The sequence below is a fragment of the Bos grunniens genome, chromosome 11 (assembly GCF_055505025.1).
Source record: "Bos grunniens cultivar Pamir isolate PY7600 chromosome 11, Bosgru_T2T1.0, whole genome shotgun sequence".
Classification (NCBI taxonomy): domain Eukaryota; kingdom Metazoa; phylum Chordata; class Mammalia; order Artiodactyla; family Bovidae; genus Bos; species Bos grunniens.
The window spans coordinates 83,189,346-83,211,464 of record NC_141175.1 but is presented as its reverse complement, the minus strand read 5'-3'; the positions used below and the strand labels follow the sequence as shown (position 1 = coordinate 83,211,464).

The 22,119-nt window shown below is 42.6% G+C and overlaps 1 long non-coding RNA gene across 2 annotated transcripts in view; it reads right to left on the bottom strand.

Annotated features, from left to right (window-relative positions):
- Nucleotides 1–130: 130 nt before the first annotated feature.
- LOC147363447 (uncharacterized) overlaps nt 131–22,119 on the bottom strand; it is a 53,680-nt gene continuing 31,691 nt past the window's right edge. For both annotated transcript variants that reach the window (XR_015137109.1, XR_015137103.1), the window contains exon 3: nt 131–551. This is a non-coding gene — a long non-coding RNA (uncharacterized LOC147363447). The remainder of the gene's footprint in view (nt 552–22,119) is intronic.

Sequence of the window (22,119 nt, the reverse complement as noted above, 5' to 3'; positions counted from 1 at the left end):
AATTATGAACAACATGGATTTTATTATCGTGACATCGCTAAGGTCTCTGCATAAAGCCTATATTTAAAAATATAAACATGTAAGTGAAAAAAAAATGTCAGGGGAATAAATATTTGTCTTAAAAGAGACCATCTGTTTCAAATTTTTATTTAAAAAAAAAAAACCCAACATGTGTTTTATTTTAAATTTGTATGTGTGTTGTTATCCTTGGGTTAAGTATTAGGTAAATAGACAGAAGCATTGAGAATCCATTTTCCAGCAAATTTTGGTTAGAAATCCTTGTACACGTGACACAGGAGATAATTTGGGGGCTAATTGGAGCTTTGTGGGCAGCCGACTCCTTGCAGCCCTCTCCCTGTGTCCCTGTGTGGCGCGGTTGAGGGTTTCCCCGGCACGGGTGTTTGTTTTGGACAAGATGGCATTTTACACCTCAGCCAACACGACATATCACGGGCTGCTCCCCATCCAGCCAGCTCCAAATTGCAGGTGTGACCAGCATGGCAGAACCACAAGTCCACTTTCTTTGAGCCTGAGATGTAGCCTCAAAGCTCCTTTTTTTAAAAAAAAAAAAAACACATTACTTGTTTATATTAAAAGAAGAGTACAAATGCAAGCCTCAGAGTATGAAATGGGTGCACCAAATATAAGGGCCAAAGGAATAGTATTTGGAACATCTAAAGAATTCCTACATATCAATGAGAAAGATGTAAAATCCAATAGAAAATAGGCAAAACCTTGAACAAGAAATTCATTCACAGCAACGTGGATAGACCTAGAGATTATCATACTAAGTGAAGTGAGTTAGACAGACAAAGACAAATATCATATGATATCACTTATATGAGGAATCTAAAAAAAAATGAATTTATTTACAAAACAGAAACAGACTCACAGACTTCGAAAACAAACCTAGGGTTACCCAAGGGAAAAGGTCGGGGGAGGGATAAATTAGGAGTTTGGAATTAATATACACACACTATGTGTATAAAGTAGATAATCCATAAGAACCAACTGTATAGCACAGAGAACTCTACTCAAAGCTCAGTCATTTTGAGTGCAAACCCTGTTTGGTAGCTGTAACCAGGCTGGCTGGAGTAAGACTGGGGTGTCAAAAATAGCTTTGCAAAGATGATTGTTATCTGGTCTTAATGGATGAATACGGGAGAGGCATGGGAGAGGGCATTTCAGAAAGAGGGTACAACAAGGAATTACGAAAGGGTTCTGATATATTTTGAGAAATAGCATCAATTAGCGGCAGCTGCAAAGGAGGAACAACTGGAGATAAAGTTGGAGAGGTGCTGGGAACAGTAAACAACTTTTATTTTTTGTCTGTTCATCCCCCGCTGCATTCATTCCAGGTGATTCTGGTGGGGCTGTCAAGCTCTCCATTCAGAATACGGCATCCCACCCTGGACCCAGCCATTGGCCCAAGAATGGTCACATGACCCAGTTAAAGCCAAACAGAGTTTGTGCCATGCTTAGTTGCTCAGTTGTGTCTGACTCTTTGCAACCCCATGAACTGTAGCTGGCCAGGCACCTCTGTCCATGGGGGTTCTCCAGGCAAGAACTGGAATGGGTTGCCATGCCCTCCTCCAGGGGATCTTTCTGACCCAGGGATTGAAGCCAAGTCTTCTGCATTGCAGGCAGATTCTTTACCAGCTGAGCCACCAGGAAAGCCCAAGAATACTGGAATAGGTGGCCTATCCCTTGCTCAGTGCATCTTCCCAACCCAGGAACTGAACCAGGGTCTCCTGCATTACAGATGGATTCTTTACCAGCTGAGTTAACAGGGAAGCCCAGAGAACCAAAAAAATTTTTGGTTTGGTTTAATATGGTCTGATTTGGTTTGGAAGAGCGGGGTTGGTAATAGGAATCTGTGAAAAAGAGCATTCTCCTTCCTCCTAAGATCATAGACTGAAAGGACCCAGTAAGGCATCCTTCTCTTTCCCATCTTATAGAGAGTTTTTGTTTGTGAATTAAGATCAGTGCAGTGAAAAGCAGAGAGGAAAGAAAGATGACTGACATTACTTGAGCTCATGGGTCCAACTACACCTAACCAGGGTCTTTCCATGTTTACTATAACTGATCAGAGTCGGGTTTCCATATCTTGCAACTAAGAAATTATTGACTAGCACAGTTAGAGTTGGAAACCAAAATTAAATTCACAGCAAGAAGCAAACAGCCCAACCTGAAATAGGCAAGAGTCCAGTGGTTCCCTGGGCTAAAGAGCTAAAGAAAAGTGAAAGTGTTAGTCACTCAGCCGTATCCGACTTTTGTGACCCCATGGACTGTAGCTCACCAGACTCCTCTGTCCATGGAATTCTCCAGGCAAGAATACTGGAGTGGGTCGCCATTCCCTTCTCCAGGGAATCTTCCTGACCCAGGGATCAAACGCATATCTACTGAGGCTCTTGCATGGCAGGTGGATTCTCTAGCATTTGAGCCACCAGCTAACTGCCCACCAAAATACATGCTCCTACTCCATCTCATAGCGTTGTTACTGGGAAATGGACCTCCTACTAACGATTACATTTCCTGGCCCTCACTCCCTGGTTTGGATCTAGATGTGGTATTCTCACCAGCGGAATATGAGCAGAAACGATATGAATCATTTCCAGAACAAGACCTTAAAAGTGGGCCCTTCTTCTACACTCTATTTACTGTTCTGCCTGCATGGGGAGGGTGATGAGATGGGGGAGATGGCACCACAACATGGGAAGAGCCTGTGTCCCTGAAACACCACACTGAGAACTGTCACCTCTGAAAAGGAACACTGGGTCTGAACAGCTAATGCTGGCAAGATATGAACTTCTGAGTTTGTGCCATTATGCAGTTTGGACATCTAGTTGTTATATCAGCTGAGGTTACCCTAATTATTACATCCCTTTCAACATTCTGAAAGTTGTGCAACCCCAAAGTCTGCCACCTCTGGTTTTGCTCTCTAATGCCAGAATTACTCAGATCAATGAGTCCTGCTGGTGAAATCCACCATTACAAAATCTGCTAGTTGCATGAATTTATGGAGAACGTACTACATGCCAGGTGATGTACTAGCTGTTCAAGGTTACTGTAGTAAATTAGATATGCTATAGGTCACTGTTATCACTAATTACGAGATATACCATTACCATTCTATGTACCACTAAAAAATACACATTGCCTATGACATGCCATCAAAAGCCACCCTAACTTCAGCAATGTGAATATGGAGGGGAGGGTATTGAAAACTGATGAAATACAGTATTTCTAACCTTCAAGAAGCTGAAGATCTTATGGAAGAGCAGATAAGTAAATAAATATGTTCTGTAAAACACACATGTAGGAACAGCTAGGTAGGCTGTTCAGCCAGTATCCAGAGAAAGAATTGACTTGGCCATAGAAATGGGCAAATCTTCACAAAGGTAATATTTGAGCTGAATCTGGAAGGAGAAAAAGAGGAAGAATTTGCCAGATTTGCCAGGAGAGAGTCTCCCCGGGACCAGCGGGTCCAGCAGGTCTTTTAAATGCTTTCTCCAAACACTCAGAGGGGATTTCATGAATTTCCAGGGGCTAGCATGGCTTAGCAAAATCTCAAAATACTATAGCGGTAAATTCCAATCAGGCAGCTTCATTTTCTGGATAAATGAAGGCTAATCTTTCAGGTGCCAAGGCACAATTTTAACTAGATTTTTTTAGTGGAAAACCTTCCAAACTATACCATAGTAAAAACCTTTGGCATCCAGAAGAGGTACATCAGGGGGTCTTGGTGAATCTCCAAGTCCGTAAATACAGCTAAGTTTGGACAGACTTCTGGCTTGCTCAGGGATCACATTTAGATGGAAAACCATAGGTATCTTGTGTGCAGCCTAGAAATACACATCACCCTCCCCTTCCACTGACTCTACAGATTTGCCTCTTGCTTGATGAGCAATTATATGTAACCAGTATATTGACCACGCATGACTTATGATGTAATCAAAGCACAATTTTATTTTCGTCTCTCATTATCCCTTTAAACTTGACTCCACATGGGTAGTCTTTCTCTACCATGAAATAAAAACTCCTTGTAGAACCATGACTTTTTAGTTCAGTCTTGGGTGGCTGACATTAGAAGCGACAGACAGAGTCCTGATTCAGTACGCTGAATGCCTGTTTCTGTATAAAGATTTAACTTGATTGAAGAGCATGTCTTCCTTCCACCCCCCTGCTCCAGTTTGCTTTGGGCTGAAAGCCTTTGGTGGGAAGGGAGGGAGTGGTTAGTCTAGCTGTCTTGTGTGTCTTCACCAACACACACACATATACACACACACACACTGAGGGCAGGGAGTCAGAGCACTGCAACAGCTCCCTCCAGAGAAATCTCTTTGCCCATCTCTTCTCCCTCTCCACTGCTTCAACCATTTTATACTCTCAAGGGGGATAAGGTAGTGTTGACAATTCTATTTCCTTTGTACACTCTGCAAGTCGTAATCTAACTCTGTAATTTCACATCTGTTATACCTTCAAGTCTCTGTCAAATTTTTATTTTTAAGATGCTACAGAATATATCATCATTATGGACTGACTGTGTCCCCACTGCCAGCTGAAGCCTTAATCCCCAACGCGATGGTATTTGTAGGTGGGACCTCTGAGAGATAATTAGGATTAGATGAGGTCATGAGAGTGGGGCCACCATGGTAGGATTTTTCTTATTAGAAGAAGAGCTCTCTTAATCTCTCTGTCTCTGTCTCTCCCTTCACTGTGTGAGGACACAGCAAGAAGGTAGCCACCTGCAAGCCAGGAAGAGAGTTCTCACCAGAACCCAACCATGCTGGCATTCTGATCTTGGACTTCCATCCTCCAGAGGTGTGAGAAAATTGATTTATGTGGCTTAAGCCGCCGAGCCAATGGTATTTTGTTATGACAGCCTGAGCTGACTGATACAATTGATAACCAGAGCACTTACTGAAACAGTTCCATGGATAGCTCTCTCTAGCTTTTCCCTAGTTTCTGTGTTGGGCACATAGTAGGCAGTCAAAAAATATTTCTTAAATGAATAAATGAGTGCTTGTATAGCCAGAAAGATAGGATCACTCACTTTAAGTGACAACGCCACTATAAAATGCAACATTTCATTCTTTGTGTGTGTAATGTTGAACAACATACAAGTAGGCAGGGAAAAGAGCAAAGTTCCCTTTCACCATTTTCCTCCCTAACTCATAACCCTTCCCTACGAAGAGAGCATGCTGCTGCTGCTGCTGCTGCTGCTGCTAAGTCGCTTCAGTCGTGTCCGACTCTGTGCGACCCCATAGATGGCAGCCCACGAAGCTCCCTCTTCCCTGGGATTCTCCAGGCAAGAACACTGGAGTGGGCTGCCATTTCCTTCTCCAGTGCAGGAAAATGAAAAGTAAGAGTGGAGTCGCTCAGTCGTGTCTGAATCCTAGCGACCCCATGGACTGCAGCCTACCAGGCTCCTCCGTCCATGGGATTTTCCAGGCAAGAGTACTGGAGTGGGCTGCCATTGCCTTCTCCGAGGACAGCATGCACATACACACGGTGTGACATATTCCTTGCAGACCTTGTGCCTCGGTCTGTGTTACATGGTACTGTGTCAGACATGCAGTGCTGTAACTTGCACTTCCTTTTTAAATTTTTTTTATTTAATTATTTTTGTGCTGGGTTTTTGTCGCTACACGCAGGCTTTCTCTAGTTGCAGTGACTGGGGCTTACTCTCTCATTGCAGAGCACGGGCTTCCATGGCGAGGGCTTCTCTTGTTGCGGAGCACGCGTTCTAGGGTGCGCAGGCTTCAGCGGTTGTAGCGCACGAGTTAAGTTGCTCCGCGGCATGTGGAATCTTCCTGGACAAGGGATCGAATTCGTATCCCCTGCATTGGCAGGCGGATTCTTAACCACCGGACCACCAGGGAAGTCCTGCACTTTCTCTTAAATCTAGCAGACTTCTCTATGCCAGTACATTCCTTATTCTTTTAAACGCTCTTTGTATTTCACAGCAGAGACCTACCTGTGCATGGGCATTTCGGGTGTTTCTAAATTTCCCCTCATATAACGTGGCAAAACATTTCTTTCCACATGCCTCTTTGGGCACATGTCTAAGTGTTGACCTAGGTTAGGTGATTTGTGCACTGAAAACTTTGCTGGCCTCTTCCACACTGCTGTCCGAAGGCTGAGGTTTACATTCCACTCCACTCAAAATTTTCTGCATCCTGCCAGTAGGGAAACTTTAAACCTTCTCAAATTTGTATTAATATGATATTAGGGAAACACCTCACTGATAACTAGGTCTCTGATAACTAGTCAATTTTGTGGTCTTTTTTTATTTTTGCTATAAATTGCCTATTCTCATTTCGTATCTATTTTTCTGTTGGGTCATTTGGCTTTTAGTTGAATTTTATAGAAACTCTATTTTTGTGGTTTTTAACCCTCTGTCTCTTACATATGTTATAAATACTGTCTCCCAGAGTATCATTTGTCTTGATTTTGTTTACAGTATCTTTTTTGGTATGAAAGTTTTTGTGTTTATGCAAATATGATAAATGGCTCCTTTGTGGCATCCTTTGTTACTCCTAAGGTTAATAAAATATTCATTTATATTTTCTTCAGATGTTTTAAAAGTTTTTGGTGTTGTTTTGCAGAGTAGTTTAGCTTTCTATTCCATCTAGAATAAATTTTTGATATAGGAGGAAAAAAGGGAGCCAATTTTTTTCCCCTAAATTTTTGATGACCTCAATCTCATTTATTGAGTAATCTATCCTTTATCCCACTTATTGGCAATGCAACATTTATCCTGTATTAAATTACCATCTGTGTGTGTATGTGTATGAGTGATATTTCACTTTTGCCCTAAATTTTTGATGACCTCAATCTCATTTATGGAGTAATCTATCTTTTCTCTCATTTATTGGCAATGCAACATTTATCCTGTATTAAATTACTATCTGTGTGTGTGAGTGATATTTCACTTTAACTTATCCAAAATGTCTCTTTTCTTAAACTTCTTCAATTCTTTCACTAGCAACAAGAACTGGCTTGGGAGAGGAGCTATTTCTCAAGTACACATATATACATAGGAGATTCTTTTCACTTCCATGATGGAAAACAGAATGCAAATGCTTTTTAATAAGAGGTTCTTTCCCTACCCCAGATGTACACTGTCGGCAGATCAAATGCATATTTCAGCAAATATCAAATTCTTATACTGTAGGGATCATGCAAGCATCAGAAATAGCTATTCCATCCCCTGGACTACTCAGTCACCATTGTACTCAATCCCTAGAGCATATTAGTGGAGAAGGCAATGGCACCCCACTCCAGTACTCTTGCCTGGAAAATCCCATGGACGGAGGAGCCTGGTGGGCTGCAGTCCATGGGGTTGCTAAGAGTCTGACACAACTGAGCAACTTCACTTTCACTTTTCACTTTCATGCACTGGAGAAGGAAATGGCAACCCACCCCAGTGTTCTTGCCTGGAGAATCCCAGGGACAGGGGAGCCTGGTGGGCTGCTGTCTATGGGGTTGCACAGAGTCGGACACGACTGAAGCGACTTAGCAGCAGCAGAGCGTATTAGATATGCAACTCTTGTTGACCTGGAATGGACCCTGGCCTGGACTGCTGCTTAGAGCTCTGCCTGGTGATGTCTACCTAGAACAGTTCCAGAAGAGGGGGGTCTCTGTCAGTGGGATTCAGTGTCTGCTGTGTAAAGTGTTCAGACAAGCACCCAGGAGGGGTATGTTCTGGAATCATTTCTTTCTAGCTTGTTTCCTAGTGACCCTTTGGGCATCCTAGATGCCAATCCCAATGTCCCCTGTCCCCACACAGCGCCAAAAGACAGGCATTCTTGTACACAGAGATGACATTTTACTATCTCAAATTAGAGATGACCCAAAAATAAATTTTCCATGCCAGCCAATTATTTCCAGAAAGAAAGCCCACAAATCAATGGCCCTAAAACTAAATATGTTATCTCTCAGAGGCACTCCACATTTGAACCAATTTATAAATAACAATCCCGATCCAGTACAAGTTACTTCATTTAGTTACCTTGGCACTCAAGGAGAGTTTTTCTTGGATAGAGTCCTGACAGTAGCGCTGCCCAAAGCCAGGCATTCTCTGGTGCTTTGCCAAGATTTTATTTGGCAGTGGCAAGGGTCTGGTTATACCGATCTTACACATTCTTAGCCATGGGCACTGCATCAGCCATGTTAATTGAAGTAGGCTTTGGAGCTCTGGGTTTGTTCATTCCCTGATGCTGTGGAATGGGCTCCAGGCAACTTTAGCAGAGAGTTCTGATCTTGCTGGTGGGCAGTGATTGGAGGGCTCAGCTTTCCAAAGGGATGCCAATCTCACCCAAGCTCAATCATCAGTCAAAATGTGGATAGGAAGTCACAGGACATGAGGAACACTGCTCTTCAAGCCCAGCGAGGAAGGACAGTTTGAACCCTCTACCACTAAATATTTACTTAAAAGCCCTGTTGAGAAATAACACTATTCAGAGAGGATTGCATGAAGGATAAGCAGTCCATCCACCCTTCCAGATTTCCTAACACCAATCCCTGGATCCTGCCAGAGCGTCTGAAACACGGATGCCTGGAGTGCATCACATTGGCCCCGGCAGAATTGCTTTTACTGAACTGCTTTTGGTGTGATGCCATCAGCATTTTTAAATGTAATTACAAGAAACAGTCCCATGAAAAGCATTATTATGTTTCGGGTAAGAAGGCTGTTGAAGACATTGTTCCTTACGTCACACAGTGTTTTCATTATTAAGTATCCTCCGGGGTAACTCTGAATTTACTACTAAAAATATTAGTGCTTCTCCTGGGCAATTGGTTTCCTTATCCATGGCATGATTTTTCTAGAGGATACTGTGAGGAACACTAGGGCAAAAGGCAATTAATTGGTTTTCCATGAAAAAGGGCTTCCATAGTAAAAAAAAAAAAAAAAAATGGTAAAAATCTACAGGGCAAATTTGTTTTTGCTTTTAAAGCAAGACTTCTCGTCACTAATATGCATTACACATACATTGTTATGATATAACATTTATGTCCCTGGTGACCCATAGGATCATAATTAGCCAGTGCTTGTGTTGGGTCCGAACATAGAGCTGATGTGGATATTTACTTGCTTAAATCACCTTCTCTTCCCCACTCTGAGACTTCTGATTGCACTGCCCAGCTGCCCTGCAGCCAGGTATGGAGACCTTAGAAGTACTAAAATGTGACGTGATAACTACTGTTGAGTCTCCTTTCTCGCTCCCTCTCGCCTCCACCCCCACCACCTGGCTCTGCCTCCACATAGGGGCCCAGATACAGCAACATGTGTATCTTCAGCTGCTCCACTCTGACACATGGGCTGCTGTTTCTCTCCATTCTTGCAAACTGGTTTTGCTCCCATCTTGTAAAAGTTCTGCTCCTGCCCCAGCCTCCAGTGCTCTGACTTCTCAGAGTGTCTCATTTCTTTCTCTTTTGTCACCTGGCTATTCCTGGCAAATCTTGCAAGACTGAGGAAAAATGCTCACATTTGTAGACATTATGAGATATTCAAAGTTCCGCTTTCTTCTCATGCGAGGAATAAACTAATCAGAGGGTATAATTTCCTTTTGGAATATTTATCTTAAAAAAAAAAAAAAAACAACTGTGTTCATTGGTTATTGGGGCTCCAAGACTGACATTTTGCAAACATGGTTGGCAAAATGGAAACAAGGTTGTTTTTTGTATCATCACCACCACCACCACCCCACCAATCTTCTGGGTCTAAGGATAAGAGAATGCCTTAAAATTCTAGAAAACTGCATTCTGTATTCATGGCAGAAACTATTGCATATCGATTCCCCTCTATGTTAGCAATAGATGCTTCAATTTTTAGCTGGCACCCAGAATAAACACTATATTTCCTAGCCCCCTTTGCAACTAGAAGTAAACATGTGACTAAATGCCTATCAATAAGACATAAATGAAACTGGCATTTGTAACTTCTGGGAAGTGTCATTAACGGTTTGCCTTTCTTAATCTATCTCTTTCTGCTCGTGGGAGTGTGATGTGATGCCTGGAGCTCTTGTAGCTATCTTAAGTTATGAGGCAGCACACCAAGAACAATAGAGAAGCAAAATGCAAGAAGTCTAAGTCCCTGATAATTGTAATAGACCCACCATACACTCCTACACTTCCTAACTCTGGATCCTCTTATGTGAGTGAGAAATATTCATCTAGTTTAATTAGGGAGGTGTTGCTTGTGACTCAAAGCCATGTTTTGTCCTAATTAAAACACTTGCTACCTACAGTTTTTCTGAAAGAGGAAAGAGCCTGAGTCTCATAGTCTAAGCCTAGATGTCATAGTCTAAGGTTGAAGGGACCCTCAAGAAGGAACTTTCAAATTGTCAAAAACAGAGAATGCAGAAGAGAGAGTGAGAAGTAAAGCCAACAGATCCACAGGGGTAATTGACAAGAGATGTACACGCTGGAGGACTCTGCTCCTCCAAGTACTTTTGAATCAGTATCATTAGGATTACCTGAGAGTTTGTTATGCACAACCTCAGGCCTGCCCCAGACACACTGAATCAGAAGATTCATTTTAGCAAGTCCCCAAACTAATTCATATGCACTTTGAAAAGTGAGAAGCATGGCCTTACAGAGGGCTTTACTATCACACACAAACAGAAATCAAAGCCACAGTTCCAGTTTGTCACAGGAGCTAGAACCAGGACGAAATTATTTTGGAAGGTACAATGCCATCAGAAAAACTGCTACTCAGCAGAGAAACTGGCTGGCCACCCCAAGGTGTAGGCCACCCCAAGGTGTAGGTAAGAGAAAAAAAAGAAAAGTTAATGAAAGACATTGGAGCAGTTAGCCTGTGTGTGCTAGTATAAAACTCAAATTCTCACCCTTACCAAGGGGAAAAAAAAAGCCCAAAGCCAATAAAATGAAGTAAAACTGATCCGAGAAAAGAATCCTATAATGAAGAAACTACACCAGAGGGATGTCTCCAAATACTAGAGAATATATAGGACTTAGTGGAAGAAAATCCTGCTGAAGATGAGACAAAACTTACAAAGTACACAAGGAAATGCAAAACCACGAATGCCAGCAAAAATTACAATGAGAGAAATCATTCCCAAGGAATTGCCAACTACATCTTCAAAAAAGGAATTTTAAATAACTTTGTCTAAAATGTTTTAAAACTAGAAGAATATAACCTATACAGCAAGTGCAGACATTATGAAAAAAGAATTGCTTTGAAAAAGAAATGAAATAGGACTTCCTTGGAGGTCCAGTGGTTAAGACTCCACGGTTCCAATGCAATAGGCATGGGTTTGATCCCTCATTGGGGAACTAAGATCCCATATATCATGCAGCCAAAAAAAAGGACTAAAATAAACTTCAAAAAATGAAAAACATAATCTTTCAAATTGAAAAACACAACTTCCATAGGCTGGTTCAACAGTCCATTGACAGAGCTGTGGAGGAAACTGGCGACTTGAAAAACAGACCCTCAAAAAATCACCTAAAACACATCATAAAGAAAAGGACATTTTGTTAAATATGTGAAAGAAAGAATACATCAGAAAGAAATTAAGAGCCATGGAGAATATGTTTTAATAGTTTTGTATCTATCTGTCAATAAGTGCTACAGAAAGTGAGACAACAGAGAAGAGGGTGAGAGGTAATATTTGCAGAGATGATGGCTAAGGGGTTTCCAGATTGAAAAAAAAAAAAAGGTTCTAAGCCTTGGGTTGGAAAACATGTAGAATAAGTAAAAGTAAATACATACTTAGCCACATGATTGTGAAACCACAGAACATCAAGGGAAAAGATAATATTTTCAAAGATACTAGAAAATACAGGAAGATTATCTTCAAAGACATGTCTACCAGATTGATATCACCCTTCTTATTGGCAACAATAGCTGCCAGAAGATGAGGGAATAATATCTTAAAAGTGCTAAGCAGGGAGAGAAAGTCCATCTGCAATTCTGTATTCAGTTGACTCACATCTGAGACAGAGGACAAAGGAAAGGATATTTTCAGAAAAAGACTGAGTTAACTAAACATAGATCTTCTTTGATTAACTGCTAAAAGATTACTTCAGAAAAAGGAAGAGAGATGGGATTACAAGAAATGGTTGCGGGGATATATATATATATATATCCTAAGTCATTTCAGTTGTGTCCAACGCTTTACAACCCTATGGACTGTAGCCTACCAGGCTCCTCTGTCCATAGGATCTTCCAGGCAAGAATACTGGAGTGGGTTGCCATTTCCTCCTCCAGGGATATGCGTGTGTGTGTGTGTGTGTTTAAACAAATTGCCCAACATCTGTTGGATCATAGAAAAAGCAAGAGAGTTCCAAAAAAACAGCTACCTCTGCTTCATGGACTACACTAAACCCTTTGACTGTGTGGATCACAAAGGAACTGTGAAATTCCTAAAGAGATGGGAAAACCATACCATCTTACCTGTCTCCTGAGAAACCTGTACGCAAGTCACAAGACAACAGTTAGAACTGGACATAGAACAACAGACTGGTTCAAAGTTGGGAAAGAAGTACATCAAGGCTGTGTATTGTCACCCTGCTTATTTAACTTAAATGCAGAGTACATCATGTGAAATCCTGGGCTGGATGAAGCACAAGCTTGAATCAAGATTGCCAGGAGAAATATCAAAACCCTCAGATATGCAGATGATATCACTCTACTGGCAGAAAGTGAAGAGAAACAAGAGTCTCTTGATGAAGGTGAAAGAGGAGAGTGAAAAAGCTGGTTTAAAACTCAACATTCAAAAAACTAAGATCATGGCATCTGATCCCATCACTCCATGGCAAATAGATGGGGAAACAATGGAAACAGTGACAGACTTTATTTTCTTGGGCTCCATAATCACTATGGATGGTTACTGCAGCCATGAAATTAAAAAACACTTGCTCCTTGGGAGAAAGCCATGACAAGCCTAGGCTATGTTAAAAAGCAGAGAATCACTTCACCAACAAAGATCCATAGAGTCAAAGTTATGGTTTTTCCAGTAGTCATGTATGGATATGAGAGTTGGACCATAAAGAAGGCTGAGCACGGAAGACCTGATGCTTTTGAACTGTGGTGCTGGAGAAGACTCTTGAGAGCCCCTTGGACAGCAAGGAGGTAAAACTAGTGAATCTTAGAGAAAATCAACTCTGAATATTCATTGGAAGGACTGATGCTGAAGCCAAAGCTCCAATACTTGGGCCACCTGATGCGAAGAGCTGACCCATTGGAAAAGACCCTGATGCTGGGAAAGATTGAAGGCAGGAGGAAAAGGGGACGACAGACGACAGGATGGTTGGATGGCATCACTGACTCAATGAACATGAGTTTGAGCAAGCTCTGGGAGATAGTGAAGGACAGGGAAGCCTGGTGTGCTGCAGTCCACAGGTCACAAAGAGGTTGGCACGATTTAGAGACTGAACAGCTACAACAACAAACACGGTGGTGGATCTAGACAGGTACAGATTTTAAAAGTAATAATACTGACAAATAGCAAAAACATGGCAGAACCAAATACTAGTCCATGGCAGCATGGAAGATGAGAGTATTCAAAGCATTCTGAGCTTTGTGTCTTTTCTAGGTAGACAATAAAGATACTGTCAATTTAAAATTTGTCCCAGAAACATGAAGTATAGATGCTAGGGGGGAAAAAACAATGAACCCAATCAAAAAATGGGCCAAAGATCTAAATAGATATTTCTCCAAAGAAGACATACAGATGACCAAAAAGCACATGAAAAGATGCTTAAGATAGCTAATTATTAGAAAAATGCAAATCAAAACTACAATGAGGTATCACTTCACAATGGTCAAAATGGCCATCTTCAAAAAGTTTATAAACAACGAATGCTGAAGAGGGCGTGGAGAAAAGGAAATGGCAAGCAGGGGTCTGTTGCATTGCCCATGCTGGACTGGAAGGACAGTGCCCAGTGGGAAGCATGCAGATGCTGCATGGAGTCAGGGGGTGGGGGCTTGCAGGGCAGGGCTGCTGCTGTAGGACTCCCAGGCCCTGCTTCTCTACCCAACTTTTCACAACTTGTGCTCACCCCACATGAAGCCGTCCAGCCCCAGAGCCTTATCTCAGTCGCAAGGAGATGCTACTCAGGAACCCCAGGGGCACCTTCAGGTGTAACAAACGCAATAAGAGGCAAGAATATGTTGGTGTGAATGGAAGATGGGGTCAGAGCAAGCGGCCCACGTTATGTGCCACACGCACCTTTATATAAATTATTTCATTTAGTCAGAGCCTCTTTAAGATGAGCATTATTGTTTTTGTAAAGATTACTATTCTGTCTGTTGCCTCTCACCCTGAAAATTGTGGAGTTGGATCTGAAAAATTAAAAGCAGTATGTCTTAAAGAGGGAAGAGAAGAGACCTCCCTCTCCCACCTTTTCTCACTAAGGCCCCAAACACTGCTGTTAAACCTTGCCCATCTTCCCTCTGTCCCCCGAATCCTCCAGTCCTCTACCCTTGACCCCAAGAGACTTCCTGCCATCCACACCCATCCGGCTTGCCAGCTTAAGTCTTCACACTGGGGTTGCATAACTCTATCCTGGCTGGGCCACTGGCCCTTCACCAGCTGGATTCACGTACAGCTGCTGAGCAGCCAGTGCCAATTTACACTGTACTCAGGCTAGGAATAGTACAGGAGAGGGGAGGGGCCCTGTTTACAATGTAAAAGCAAGTATCAAGAGGACAAAGAGATGGGAACTAACAGTTGTGACATGCCTGCTCTGTGCATTGCACTGACTGTTTTACACGTATTTTCTCATTAAGCTTCCCAACAAGCCTACAAATTACTATTAACCCTGCTTTAGATGTGGAAGGAGAAGCTCATAGGGTATAAGTAACTTTCCTGAATTTACAAGTCCTTTCTCTTATGGAAAGAGATCAAGAGATACAGACTTCAGGATCCTGAACCCATGACTCAGCCTCCTATAGCCACCCCCAGGAAGTTCTCCAAGGATTATAGATTTCCCAGAATGATGATGATGATAGAAATAAGAACAATGTAATAGAAACATTTATTGACGACATACGAGGCACTTTATATACATTATATAATACTAACATGTATAATAACTCTAAGAGAATCATACATTCAGTTCAGTTCAGTTCAGTCGCTCAGTCATGTCTGACTCTTTGCTACCCAATGAATTGCAGCACACCAGGCCTCCCTGTCCATCACCAACTCCCAGGGTTCACTCAAACTCACGTCCATCGAGTCAGTGATGCCATCCAGCCATCTCGTCCTCTGTTGTCCCCTTCTCCTCCTGGCCTCAATTCCTCCCAGCATCAGAGTCTTTTCCAATGAGTCAACTCTTCGCATGAGGTAGCTAAAGTACTGGAGTTTCAGCTTTAGCATCATTCCTTCCAAAGAAATCCCAGGGCTGATTTCCTTCAGAATGGACTGGTTGGATCTTCTTGCAGTCCAAGGGACTCTCAAGAGTCTTCTCCAACACCACAGTTAAAAGCATCAATTCTTCGGTGCTCAGCCTTCTTCACAGTCCAACTCTCACATCCATACATGACCACAGGAAAAACCATAGCCTTGACTAGACGGACCTTAGTTGGCAAAGTAATTAATGAGCCTCATTTCACAGTCAAAAAAACCCCCAAAAACTGAAGGATTATAAAGGTTATGCGATTTCCCACATTGACGTCTATAAGATAATGGAGGTAGGATTTCAACCTGGGTAATCTGACTCAGGAAACCAAATGCGACCACTGGATTAGTCATGGTTAGGTGCTATGTGACAGACAAGTCCAATATAACAGTGACCTAAACAAGATAACTTATTTCTTTCTGAATTAAAAGAATGCTAGAAGCTGACAATGCAAGACTATTTGGCATTTCCTCAATCCTATGGATCCAATTTATCACTCTGCCATGCTATGGTACATCCCACATTCTCATGTTCTAAAGTGGCTGCTAGAGTTCCAGCCATCACATCTGCATTAGTAGCACATATCAAATATGACCCGTCTTTTAAGGATGTTTCCTAAAAACCAACCATGCTAAGCATAGGAAAACTTTCAGTTCAGTTGAGTTCAGTTCAGTCGCTCAGTCGTGTCCGACTCTTTGCAACCCCATGAATCGCAGCACGCCAGGCCTCTCTGTCCATCACCAACTCCCAGAGTTCACTCAAACTCAGGTCCATCGAGTTGGTGATGCCATCCAGCCATCTCATCCTCTGTTGTCCCCTTCTCCTCCTGCCCCCAATTCCTCCCAGCATCAGACTTTTCCAATGAGTCAACTCTTCGCATGAGGTGGCCAAAGTATTGGAGTTTCACCTTTAGCATCAGTCCTTCCAAAGAACACCCAGGACTGATCTCCTTTAGAATAGACTGGTTGGATCCCCTGGCAGTCCAATGGACTCTCAAGAGTCTTCTCCAGCACCACAGTTCAAAAGCATCAGTTCTTTAGTGCTCAGCTTTCTTCACAGTCCAACTCTCACATCCATACATGACCACTGGAAAAACCATAGCCTTGACTAGATGGACCTTTGTTGACAAAGTAATGTCTCTGCTTTTGAATATGCTATCTAGGTTGGTCATAACTTTTCTTCCAAGGAGTAAGCGTCTTTTAATTTCATGGCTGTAATCACCATCTGCAATGATTTTAGAGCCCAAAAAAATAAAGTCTGACACTGTTTCCACTGTTTCCCCATCTATTTCCCATGATGTGATGGGACCAGATGCCATGATCTTAGTTTTCTGAATGTTGAGCTTTCAGCCAACTTTTTCACTCTCCTCTTTCACTTTCATCAAGAGGCTTTTTAGTTCCTTTCTGCCATAAGGGTGGTGTCACCTGCATATCTGAGGTTATTGATATTTCTCCTGGCAATCTTGATTCCAGCTTGTGTTTCTTCCAGCACAGCATTTCTCATGATGTACTCTGCATAGAAGTTAAATAAGCAGGGTGACAATATACAACCTTGACATACTCCTTTTCCTATTTGGAACCAGTCTGTTGTTCCATGTCCAGTTCTAACTGTTGCTTCCTGACCTGCATATAGGTTTCTCAAGAGGCAGGTCAGGTGGTCTGGTATTCCCATCTCTTTCAGGATTTTCCACAGTTTATTGTGATCCACACAGTCAAAGGCTTTGGCATAGTCAATAAAGCAGAAATACATGTTTTTCTGGAACTCTCTTGCTTTTTCCATGATCCAGCAGATGTTGGCAATTTGATCTCTGGTTCCTCTGCCTTTTCTAAAACCAGCTTGAACATCAGGAAGTTCACGGTTCACATATTGCTGAAGCCTGGCTTGTAGAATTTTGAGCATTACTTTACTAGCATGTGAGATGAGTGCAATTGTGTGGTAGTTTGAGCATTCTTTGGCATTGCCTTTCTTTGGGATTGGAATGAAAACTGATCTTTTCCAGTCCTGTGGCCACTGCTGAGTTTTCCAAATTTGCTGGCATATTGAGTGCAGCACTTTCACAGCATCATCTTTCAGGATTTGAAATAGCTCAACTGGAATTCCATCACCTCCACTAGCTTTGTTCATATTGATGCTTTCTAAGGCCCCCTTGACTTCACATTCCAGGATGTCTGGCTGTAGGTGAATGATCACACCTAGGTTTGTGATTATCTTGGTCGTAAAGATCTTTTTTGTACAGTTCTTCTGTGTATTCTTGCCGCCTCTTCTTAATATCTTCTGCTTCTGTTAGGTCCATACCATTTCTGTCCTTTATTGAGCCCATCTTTGCATGAAATGTTCCCTGGTATCTCTAAGTTTCTTGAAGAGATCTCTAGTCTTTCCCATTCTGTTGTTTTCCTCTATTTCTTTGCATTGATCACTGAGGAAGGCTTTCTTATCTCTCCTTGCTATTCTTTGGAACTCTGAATTCAGATGCTTATATCTTTCCTTTTCTCCTTTGCTTTTTGCTTCTCTTCTTTTCACAGCTATTTGTAAGGCCTCCCCAGACAGCCATTTTGCTTTTTTGCATTTTTTTCCCATGGGGATGGTCTTGATCCCTGTCTCCTATACAATGTCACGAACCTCCATCCATAGTTCATCAGGCACTGTATCTATCAGATCTGGTCCCTTAAATCTAATTCTTACTTCCACTGTATAATCATAAGGGATTTGATTTAGGTCATACCTGAGTGGTCTAGTGGTTTTCCCTACTTTCTTCAATTTCAGTCTGAATTTGGCAATAAAGAGTTCATGATCTGAGCCACAGTCAGCTCCTGGTCTTGTTTTTGCTGACTGTATAGAGCTTCTCCATCTTTGGCTGCAAAGAATATAATCAATCTGATTTCAGTGTTGACCATCTGGTGATGTCCATGTGTAGAGTCTTCTCTTGTGTTGTTGGAAGAGGGTGTTTGCTATGACCAATGCATTCTCTTGGCAAAACCCTATTAGCCTTTGCCCTGCTTCATTATGTATTCCAAGGCCAAATCTGCCTGTTACCCCAGGTGTTTCTTGACTTCCTACTTTTGCATTCCAGTTCCCTGTAATGAAAAGAACATCTTTTTGGGTGTTAGTTCTAAAAGGTCTTGTAGATCTTCGTAGAACCATTCAACTTCAGCTTCTTCAGCGTTACTGGTTGGGGCATAGACTTGGATTACTGTGATATTGAATGGTTTGCCTTGGAAATGAACAGAGATCATTCTGTCGTTTTTGAGATTGCATCCAAGTACTGCATTTCAGACTCTTGTTGACCATGATGGCTACTCCATTTCTTCTAAGGGATTCCCGCCCACAGTATAGATATAATAGTCATCTGAGTTAAATTCACCCATTCCAGTCCATTTTAGTTCGCTGATTCCTAGAATGTCAATGTTCACTCTTGCCATCTCCTGTTTGACCATGTCCAATTTGCCTTGATTCATGGACCTGACATTCCAGGTTCCTATGTAATATTGCTCTTTACAGCTTCAGACCTTGCTTCTATCACCAGTCACATCCACAACTGGGTATTGCTTTTGCTCTATCCCTTCATTCTTCCTGGAGTTATTTCTCCACTGATCTCCAGTAGCATATTGGGCACCTACGACCTGGGGAGTTCCTCTTTCAGTATCCTATCATTTTGCCTTTTCATACTGCTCATGGGGTTCTCAAGGCAAGAATAATGAGGTGGTTTGCCATTCCCTTCTCCAGTGGACCACATTCTGTCAGATCTCTCCACCATGACCACGTCCAAGGATACCCCACGTCCAAGGTAAGAGAAACCCAAGTAAGACTGTAGGTGTTGCGAGAGGGCATCAGAGGGCAGACACACTGAAACCATAATCACAGAAAACTAGTCAATCTGATCACATGGACCACAGCCTTGTCTAACTCAATGAAACTAAGCCATGCCATGTGGGGCCACCCAAGACAGGCGGGTCATGGTGGAGAAGTCTGACACAATGTGGTCCACTGGTGAATGAAAACTTTATTCTGGGCCAAAGGCCCAGCACTAACCTTGGTGAGCTAGGCTGGACAAAGAATGAGTCCGGTGCAGGCAGACTTAATGCCTAGATTAGAACATAACAGGCCAGAGGCCTCCTTACGGCCCTTTCCACAAGGCCTATCTTGCCACAGCTGCTACACAGGAAAAAGTGAGAGGAAATGCCCCTGTCTTAGGGGTCCAGTAAACATTCTCAGTTGTGTCCTGCCCTTGGGGAAAGGGTGAGGAAGAATAGTGTTTAAATGTGATTTTTGGCAAAAGTTCGTTGACTTTTGGATTCAAGCGAGGGTTTACCAACTCGAAATCCCATTTTGTTTGCAACGTACCACAACCCCCCTTCTTTTTTTTTTTTAACCAACACTGTCCTCCAGTAGTTATTCAAATAAACAAACAGGGCCCATAAGGTTTAGTGGCACAGAAGAAAAAGAAAAAGAACAAGAAGAAAAAGAAACTGATTAATGAACCAGCTCTTCCTGTAATATTTACACAAAATTAAATGATCCAGGTAGAAATAATATCAGTAAAAATTAAGATGAAATAAATTAGAAATGCTTTAATGATGTCATGCACAGAAAATCAATTACAAGAGGAGAAAACATACCACCAGTTCCTCCAGAGGAAGCAAAACTTGTCCTAGTACTTAATTCCTCACATGGACACCGCATGCTCACCTCCAGGGCTTCTTAGACCATTCAAAGCAACTGACTTCTCTGTGAATCTGATTGCATCCATGAACACACTTCCCAGGGGGGAAAAAAAAAAGCATATTCACCCATGCAATCATATTTTTCATTCAATTTCTGGCAATTCTCAGGCTCCAGAAGCTTAACCATGAATTTCAGTTTAGGAACCCCAATCTAGGTTACAGGCATGGCAGGGACATTTGCCTCAAACCCCGTCCAGGTAAGATGGAGGGTGGGGGGCAGGGAGGGACAATTTCCTACTGCCTGATAGGGAGCCGCACTGGGGGATCCCCAAGTGGCTGGGTTGAAATATGGCACCAGGTGCCTACAAGCCTTACCATTCAGAATTCAAAACTTAGCAACTCTTCCAATGGTTACTTTCTGAACTTCTCTCCCTTCCCCCACCTTTTTAAATTAAAGACTGTTTTAATATACTAACTAAAGCTCAGGGGTGGTAACGGAGGATTTTGTCTTGATTTAGATCTGGATTGCAGCAAGGGCATTCCTGCAGGCTTAGAGCTGGGGAGTATAGGACTAAGAAAGCTAGGCCAGTAGTATTGGGCTGGGGGCAGGGCAACAAATACTCAGAAGCAAGCCCCTCTAATCCCTGCTCTTCCTGAATACATGAACCCCTGGTGTAGAGAATGAGAAAACACTTTGACATCAGACAGATACACATTTACATGTCACTTTTTCACAATGTCACTTACCTCCTGTATGGCTCAGGCAAGTCTTTATATTTAAGCCACATGTTCAGTGTCTGGCACATTGTAGATAGCAGGATAGAAAGTTTGCCTGAGAGAACTGGCTTTTAGGGGTGTGGCTTACTCTGCTCAATAATATGGGGCTTCCCATGTAGCTCAATGGTAAAGAATCTGCCTGCCAATGCAGGAGATGTAGGAGACACAGGTTTGATCCCTGGGTTGGAAAGATCTTCCGGAAAAGGAAATGGCAACCCACTCCAATATTCTTGCACGTCTTGCCATAAAAAGAAAATACTACAGACTACATGGCTTGGAAATATTTATTTCTCACCATTCTGAAGGCCAGAATTGCAAAATCAAGGCTCTGGCAGATTTGGTATCTGGTGAGAGTCCACTTCCTGGTGCATAGATGGCCATCTTCTTGCTCTGTCCTCACATGGTAGAAGGGGAGGAGGCTCTCTGGGGCACTAATCTCATTTATTAGGACTCCAACCCATGACCTAATTATCCCCTAAAGCCCCACCTCCTAATACCATCACACTGGGGGTTAGGTCTCAATATACACATTTGAGAGGTGGGGGGAAAAATATTTGGTGTATATCATGGTAAAAAGCCCTCAGAGTCCCAGAGCAATAAGGAGACAGAATGCCCATCCCTGGGATCCTGGGGAATGTGCTCTGAGATTCATTCAGGATGCCAGGGCCTGACTAGAAATCTTGTTCACAAAGACCCAGAACCCAGCAGCACAGCCCAGAACCATTCCCTGAGGAGAGAGTAGAGGCTGAAATGGAGGCCACACTGTTGTGGAAAAAGATAAAAATATTTTTAAATAACAGTAAAAGGATGGAGCAGAGAACACCAAAGACAAGGCATAGTGCTTGGGAGAGAAAGGAGTGATGTTGCTATTGGCATTTTGACCAGAACAGTTGATGAGTCCCCTCTCCGCTGCCAGGAATCCAACTGAGTACTGCCTTGGGGTGCTGAAGACCCTTCCCACCTGCCTTTCCCATGCCCCATCTGACCATCCAGGAGTAGGCTTGGCCAAGTCTCCATCTCCAACAAGATTAACAACTACCACCCAAGGTGAAATAGACCAGCCCAGACTTTTCCCCAGATGAGATTATTTTCAGAAAAGAAATCTGCCAAGAGACAAGAGTTACCAAGAGTGAGGAGGGAGAAACAGCATATTGGGGCCATGTGGGAAAAGTTGGTTTCTAGCATTGCCCACACACCAAGAGAGCAGAGAAATCAGATGCAGGAGGAAGGGGCACCCTTCCTTCACAACCCCAACCTCCAGGCATTTATTCAGAGAGAGCGTATCTGTATTATCCAGAACCCAAAG